We start from the raw sequence: 8618 nt of genomic DNA on the forward strand, positions 1-8618 counted from the left end.
AAACAAAGGCTCGCGGGAGCGGTCTGTGGCTGCACCCAAGACCAGGCTCGGGTCCCTCGAATCCGGGTGGGGGACGCCGAGGCGAACGGCCGCCGCCAGCACCCCGGCCCAGCCCTGCCAACCCCGCAACCCGCTCCGCACAGCCGCCCAGGCCCCGCCCCCCTCATCCTGCGCGCGCCCGGCCCTCTCCCGGAGATGGGGCCCCGCGCGCGGAAGGCGGGGGCGGGGCGAGCGGACGCGCAGGCACTTCCGGTTGCGCGGCGGCAGATGCTGCACACGCCGGCTCTCTCTCGGCATTGGGGCGCCACGCGATCCGCCAGCTGATTGGCCCGCGCGGGGCGGCGGTAAACTCGCTTCCCCCTCACCCGCCAGCCCCGCCCCGCCCCCGGCTCCGCCCCTACACCCGCGGCCGCGCGCACGCTCGTGCGCCCGAAGCCCGGCTCTCTGCGTCTCGCGTCGCCATTCGGGAAAGCAGCCGCGCGCCGCAGGGGCCCCGCGGAGGAGCCTGGGCCGCCGCGAGACCCCGGCCCGGAGAAGCCGGCCCTCCCCGCCGTCCATCCCCCCTTGTCTCCCTTCGCCCTACGTGGTCGCCGCCCGCGGGCCCGACCGGTGAGAAACGTGAGCGGGACCGCTGAGGAGAGGCGGGAGGCGGGGGAGGGGCGGCCCTGGGGGCGGGGACGCGCGGCTGGAGGCGTCGTTCCGGCGGGCCCGCGCTAGGCCCGAGGGTCCCGGCCGCCGCCGCCGCCCCGGGCCGAGTCTGCCAGGGGAGGCTGTCGGCTTTTCCTGAGGAGAGGGCCCGGGGGAGGGTCAGCTCGCGCGGTCGTGCCCCCGCCCGTCCGGAGCCCAGCCAGGGGCCCGTCTGGGAGAAGCCGGTGATGCCGACCCAGCTTTGGGGCCCGGGGACCGGCCTGTCTTCGGTCCGAGCAGGCACTGCTTAGGGACGTCACCGAGGAGTGCAGGGACCTGGCCTTGGGTTCTGGCAAGGTCGAGCTTCTGGAAAGCCGGGCGTTTTGCAGAGCACTTCTGGAATGCTGGGGGTGTCAGTTGCATCGGAGACTGGAAACATTTTCTTAAAACCCGTTGGGAAGTTGGGGCCTGGCACAGGACGCAAGGCATTCTTTCTGTTTTAGCTCTCGGTGCCATCTTCTCTGCCTCTAGTCTGTCTCAGCTTCTGTTATTGTTTAAAAATCGGCTAGGGATGAAGAACAATACTGCAGGTAGTCCCCACTTCCGACGTCTTCGGGTTACCACAACCGCACTTAGGACCGCCTGTTTTGCTTTTTGCACATCTTATTGTTAGTAATGGAAACCCCGGTGGCGTAGTGGTTAAGTGCTACGGCTGCTGACCACAAGGTTGGCAGTTCAGATCCACCAGGCACTCCTTGGAAACCCTGTGGGGCAGTTCTACTCTGTCCTGTAGGGTCGCTAAGAGTCGGAATCCACTCTACAGCAACGGGCTTTTGTTGTTGTTAGTAATGTGTGCTATATGCAGTATCAGAGCATGTAATTTGCTGATATTCTCAGATATTCACTCCACTTGCAGATGTTCAAAGATAGGATTTATAAAGATACTGATAATAAAAGACAATAATAACACTATCTGTAGTGTGTATAGAGATTCATAGTACCCAATTAGCTCGAGATATACTCCATATATTGAAATTTCATTTTAAAAAGATGTATGTTAAAATGCATTTTAAAAGATGATTGATGATGATAGATTTCAAGAAGGAAATTGGATGAGAAAAGAGAAATAGGTGTGATACCACATGGCATAGTACTGCGTTGAAAAATACTGGATGACGAAATGACAAAGCGCCACTGATTTCAAATTTGTGTTTTTTAGAGACAAATTGTTCTGTAGAGGAGAAAAGTAGAATGGAGAAATTAAAAAAATTTTTTTTTAATCAGTCTGAACAATGTAGAGTTTTTTTTTTTTTTAATAGTTTCTGTCAAGTTTTAAGAGCTCTGAGATTTAGGGGGAAAAATTGCTAGAATCTTTAAACTGGGAGGAACTGTAGATATCTAACCTATGCCTGAACTCACTGAACAGCATCCCTGTGGGTGATCAGCTGCTGTGAAAAGATAGTGTGGTGTGTTAATATAGAACCAATAAGGAAACCAGGATCTCCTGTTGCTTCCTCTGACCTAATTGTGTGATCTTTGACCAGTTGCTTCTTTCCCTCAGCTTCGATTTTCTCAATTGTAAAATGAAGAGGTTGGACTCAGGTCCTCTGAGGATCCTTTCAGTCCTATAGTGATCATCGACTTCCAGTTAAGGGGAGCTTCTACCTGATAAGGCAACTTCTTCTAGTCCATGATGGAGTAATTTGTAAAACTCTTTTATGTTTGAGCTGAAATCGCTTTTTCTGCTGGCTTCCACTTGCTGTTTCTAGGACAGCTTACGTATTCTCAATAATTCTTACCCCTTTGAAGGTAAATATGTCTAGTTCTCATAAATGACATAAGACTACCTGGCATCCTGGTTGCTTTCTTTGAGTATTCCCCAGTTTGTTAGAGGCTCTTTTAAAGTGTTCTTCCTACCCAGAGCTGGACGCAATGATCCAGTGGGATACCCTGTCCAGTGCAGAATATGGGGTGCTGTTCTCTGTGGTCCTGTATTTCTGCAGTTGATATTTGGACTTTAAATGCTTGATACTTTTCACCTTGTTGGTTTTGGTCCATCTACTGGCTTTTTAAGATCTTGCCAAATTCCACAGTATTAGTTTGATCGTGATATAACTAGACAGAATGGGGGTAGATGGCAAAACTTTATTCTAGTCCTTCATCAGATGCTGGTTATTTACCTTTCTTTGGGTAAGTCTGGAGCCCTGGTGGCACAGTGGTTAAATGCTACAGCTGCTAACCAAAACGTCAGCAGTTTGAATCTACCAGCTGCTCCTTGGAAATCCTACTCTGTGCTGTAGGGCTGCTATGAGTTGGAATCAACTCGACAGCATTGGGGTTTTTTTGGGTAAGTTATTTAATGTTTAGACTTGCATTTCAGTAGATCATCCCTGAGGCTTTCTCCTGCCCTAAAGCCCCATGATTCCAAGGCTAGATGGTAGCTTAAGCCGCTTCCAGTTTTAAAATCCCGTCAATCTCTGATTGGGTTCCCAGTCTTAGAGTGAACAGATATTTCCTGAACACCTACTGTGTGCCAGGGATGTGCAGCGGTTACAGAGGTGAATAAATAGGTAGTCCCTGCCCTCCCAAGAGCTCACCACCTAACGTGGATCAGGTTATAGTGCCATAGGATAGTTGCTGTAATGGAGGTGTGTATACAGAAGGGGGATCCAAGGATGACTGAGAGGCAGTGGGAAACTGGGAAATACTTGAGGAGAAATACTGCCTGAAGGATGAGTACAGATTTGTCTAGTGGTTGAGTGGCACGATGGGGAACGTAAAGGAGAAGAAATAGCTTATGCAGAAGTATGGAAGCTTGAACAGTCAGGGAATTACATTAGGGAAGATGCAAGGCTGAAAACTGGTAATAAGGCAGGAGGTCAGCTTATGGAGTGCTTGTCTGCCATGTTTAAATTTTATACTGTAGCTGTTGATGAGCCTCTGAGGAACTGTGAGCAGGCAAGCAACACTAGATTTCTGTGTTTGGAAGATGACTTTGGTGGCAGTATGATGAACGGATTGGAAGGGAGTCTAGAGGCAGGGTGATCAGGTACCAGAATTAAAATAGTGGCAAGGTATAGGGAAGAGAGGGATAGATAGATGATGTACTAGAGTTTATCAGACGCACATTGTGTGCTGTTATCTAGCTTGTTTGCCCGCTGTATTCAGGGGAAGTTTATCCCAGTCCATTCAAGTCAACAAACTAACACAGACCGTGAAGCTTTCTCTTTGAAATTCATCCTGGAAGAGAAAAGGCCAGAGGAGTCACTGAAATGGATCTGTCCATAGTTTCTAGGTGTCAAAGTACTACCATCCTGTCTTGCCCAGAATCCTCTTCCTTTTTTGCCCTATATGGTCTTGTAAACTGTGTATTATTGTCCCTTTCTCTACTGCCTGTTAGCTTGGCACTGTGTAGTATTGATAATTGACAAAACGTCAGGTGGTCCTGTAGTCTGTGGTCACAGCAGCAGAGTTTTCTGAGTGCATGTCAGGGAAGTAAAAATTTGTATCAGTACCCTCTGAGGCTACATAAGCTAAAGTTGAATGGGTGAGTTTGAGAATGGTTTGGTTATACACATGGGCATTCCTTCCATAACCAAACTAAACCTGTTGTCATCAAGTCCATTCTGACTTACAGCGGCCCTATAGGACAGAACAGAACTGCCCCATAGGGTTTCCACCAGCCCTTAGGTCCGCAGATGAACAGTCAGGGAATTACATGTATTGCAGCTTCCCACAAATCTTCCCATCTTTGGTTTTGTTTCATTATTGATCAGACTTGTTTGATTTGATTGCTCTTACTGGTAAAGGAGGTGAGAGGGATAAGTAGAATTCCGTTACGGGGGTACAAGTTATTAAAGAGATGTCATTTTAATTACCCCCTTTTTTTTTCCCCCCAGGCTCAGCTTCTCATCTTTCTTCGTCATGTACTATGGCATTTTCTGTGGTTTAGTCAAAAAGCCATGTAAGTTGCCTGTCCTTTGAAGACCGCTTTTAAGGCCTCTGATAAGACAGCTGGTAAGTCTACTAGGAAAAAAAATGTTTGTCTTTGTTTCTTCTTCACTCTAGAAGCTCTTGCTGTGGATTTATAAAGTGGTATTCAACCAGTATTAGTTTGCATGTATTTTTTCGTTTGCTTTTAATATTTCTCATTTTTTAATGTTTAGGAGAATATTATAATGAGAAATTCTTTGAAAAGTGCTTGGAGTTCTTTGGAGGAAAAACTTCATATAAAAACATATACACCAAAACTTTCTATATAAAAGTATACATATCATACCACAATAGTTAATATATGAAAGTATGTATATAACTGTATATACATATCTGTGATACAATTTTGGGTCCTTGAACAGTGCAGATGGTTTGTGATCTTCTACTAGCCTAAAGGTGGCAGTTTGAACGCACCCAGGGATGCCTCAGAAGAAAGGCATAGCGATCTTCTTTCATAAAGATGCCAGCCAGGAAAACCCTATGAAGCAGTTATACTCAGTAATGCATGAGGTCTCCGTGAGTCGGAGTCGACTCATTGGCAATGAGTTATGATAGAATATGGGGTTTGAGAAGCAAATTCTGTAGTATTCTTTTAAGAATTTTTGTAAAGGTTATTAGAGTGCAGTAATGAGGAGTGGTAATACTAGCAGGCATGGGTATTAGAAACTTTTGAGATTGGCTAAAAGAGTTGGTGGTAAGAAGGAAGAAAAAGGGGGGGCAGTTGGAAGAGTTAGAGAATGATATAGAAGTCTTGAGGAATAGTTGGGATTTAATAAATCTGAAAAGGATGGGAATGAATGGTGTACCTTATTAAGCGGCTATAAATGAAAGGTGGGGGAGTTGGAGAATGGACAGATTTGACAGGCAGGAAGGAAATAGGGCGCAATTAAGGACAGGTGGATGCTGTCCAGGCAGAGAAGATGAGCTGGCTGGAGGTATTAGGCATCGGAGAAGCAGGAATTAGCCCAAGTGTTAATTCATTAGAAACGGGGACTAGTATAGCTGTGTGATGTAGCATTAGTATAATATTTCCAAAGGGAGAAATATAGTTAATGAAAACTACAAATACAGAGAAAAAGTAGGTAACGCTTTGCATACAGAAAGGGACCACAAGAGTTGGCTAGCAGTTGGGAAAGAGAAGGGGGGACCTCTAGAGGAAATTGGTTCTCAGCTCTTACAGTGCCCGTTTATGAGATGTGGATTTGTCAATGTGTTCAGTCATTCCTATGGGAATAGAAAAGGCTTTATCCTTACGGTTTATAAAATCTCCGTATTATACACTTAACTAAGTTCTTTGATGACCTATGTCTTATGAGGTAGTGTTAGTAAAAGTTGCTGAGTTAGTATATATGAAAAAATTATTTCATTAATGGGAACATACATTATGCAGGAAGAGGATGGTTGCAGCTCAGTAACCCTTAAATTGAAATAAGAAAACAAAAATATTTTATACCGAATTTCTGAGATGATAGGAAGTTTCTCTAGTTAATAGTTTGCTTAAGTGAGCTTAAGAAATCATGAAAATAATATCTTTCTGCCTGTCACAAACAGAACTTGGATGAAAGAGTGTCTTTTTTGGATGAGCTTCTGTGGAGTAGCCTAGGTGTTGGTCAGCCACAACTTTACCAAGGTGGTTTGGGATTATTTAATTATCAGAAGCTGAAGGTATATTTTTTTAGAGTCTACTTTATAGTTTCTAATATAATAATAATGACTAACATCGAATACTTATTATGTATCAGATATTGTTCTAAATATGTTACAAAGTATTTGTGTCTATAACAGAAGTGATATTATACCCATTTTACAGACGAGGAAACTTAAGCATGGAAAGGCTTAACTTGCCAAAACCACATACTAAGTTGTAGAGCTGGGATGCACACCTGGAAAGCCTGAACTCTTTACCTCTGTGCTGTACCAAAAAAACCCCAACCCGTTGCTGTCGGTTCGATTCCGACTCAGAGAGACCCTATAGGACAGAGTTGCCAAGACTGTCAGTCTTCTCAGAAGCAGACTGCCACATATTTTCCCATGCGGTGGCTGGTGGGTTTGAACTGCTGACCTTTTGGTTAGCATCCGAGCTGTTAACCAGTGCGTCTTTAATCTGATTGTCCCCCGGCTGCTCATCATTGCCACTTAGGGGCTGATGGGGTTGTTGAGACACGTCTTTCGTTTCCGCTGAAGTCTTCTGGTTTTAGAGATTTTTGTATTCAGTATTAAGTGATTATGTTTCTTTTGTTGTAGCCCTCCTTTCCACCACCACCACAAATTATAGAGAACAAGAAAGTCTGACAAGCAATTTTCCAAAAGGCAGTGTAATTGAAAGGTAATTCAGAAGGAGCTAATCCTTTCTGAAGAAAAACATTAGTTTTCCCAACTATCTATTGCCTTTTCTACCTTAGACTAAAAAAAAAGGGCAAGTGATAAGCCACTCATACAGATGATGTAAAACAATAGTTAATTAAAAGCAGATAGTATCAAAATTAGAAATGTTATTTTTTTTTTTTAATTAATGAAGGGAGACCCTGTGATTAGAAGTGCTTCTAATCTATCCTGTTCTTTGAGGAACAGTACAATGGAACGAGTATGTGTTTACACTGTTGTTACCATTAGTGCACAGCATATCTGATGCTCTGTAGTGGTTGGTGCTTTTGGTAAACAATGTGGCATAATTTATTGTGAAAAGATTTTGTAACCCACTTGGCGAATAAAATTTACTGTATATCAGCCACAATCTGTTTTAGCTGTTGTTGGATACCATGAGGAGAAGAGCCATACCAGATGAAACTGATAGAGAAATAAACAATAGAACGAAGTCCACAATAGGATCAGCCACACGAAATTTATGAAACATTACCAATCGGTGAGAAAAAAGATAATGTTGTTGAGAAACTGAATTAGCTGTTTGGGATGGAAAAATAGGCTGGATTCCTACCTCACTTGTACCAGATGGATTAAAGATACAAATGTAAAAAGTGAATGAAATTATCAAAATCATAAGAAAAAATAGTAACTTTAAAAAAGTGACGTTGGTCATCCATCCATGATAACTATAAAGGTTAGTAAGTGCAAGAGAAAAATGGTTACAATACGATGATACATGGAAAAAACCGAATCTCAGCATTGTATATTATGATTGCAGTACACTAAATTGTAGCTACCTCGAGACATTGATAAGAGCTGAAGGAGAAAATGTAAAAGTGACATGATAATCCGGTCATACTATGGATAACGTGTTTACATCCTAAAAAATCCTTCAACCTTGTTTCTACAATAAATTTTATCAAATTTGGTACTTACAGGTTGGTGATAGGGATTGTCTTTGGTGCTAATAAATTAAGTTAAAAAAAATAATGTTGACGTGGAAAGGCTTTTTACATATAGTTTAAAGCCCACAGTAAAAAAAGAAAACATTTTAAAGTTTTAAATCTTTATGTAAACCAATTATGTATGGTAAAAAATACTGCAAATGAAGTTAAAAAAAAAAACCATGATAAAGAGGAAAAAATATTCTCAGTAACATGCCTGACCTATTGTTCATACAAAGGCAGCTTATGAATTATTAAGAGGACAAAGGAAATGATCCTGTACTTCATAGAAAAAGAAATACAAATGGCTAATAAATGGAAAAAAAAGTTTACTCTTACACGTTAAAGAAAAGTAAATTAAGACAATAGTGAGATTCCAGTTTTAGCCTAACAAATAATGAGGGTTAAGAAGTTTAATAATAGTGTTTATGAAGGAGTGGGTAATTGTCCCCCATATTTGCACATTGATCAGTATGTAATAGTACTACAGGTTTTTGAGAATTTGATAAAACATCAATTTTAAATGCACATAGTCTTTGAACGAGATGATCTCTTAATAGAATTTTCCCTTCAGAAATATCCTCACATTCAAAGACATGTACAAGGGAATTGAACCCACCCACTGCCATCGAGTCGATTTCGACTCATAGCGACAATAAGGGAATTGAGTCCTTACTATATATGTGAAAC

The 8618-nt window shown here is 43.1% G+C and overlaps 1 protein-coding gene across 6 annotated transcripts in view; it reads left to right on the top strand.

Annotated features, from left to right (window-relative positions):
- The first annotated feature begins 426 nt into the window (after window positions 1-426).
- The window catches only part of CHAMP1 (chromosome alignment maintaining phosphoprotein 1), an 89344-nt gene continuing 81152 nt past the window's right edge, over window positions 427-8618 (top strand). For all 6 annotated transcript variants that reach the window (XR_007513590.1, XR_007513593.1, XR_007513594.1 and 3 more), the window contains exons 1-2: window positions 427-609; window positions 4527-4644. The gene's annotated coding sequence lies outside the window, so the exon portion shown is untranslated. The remainder of the gene's footprint in view (window positions 610-4526; window positions 4645-8618) is intronic.

Source organism: Elephas maximus, chromosome 17, assembly GCF_024166365.1.
Source record: "Elephas maximus indicus isolate mEleMax1 chromosome 17, mEleMax1 primary haplotype, whole genome shotgun sequence".
Lineage (NCBI taxonomy): Eukaryota > Metazoa > Chordata > Mammalia > Proboscidea > Elephantidae > Elephas > Elephas maximus.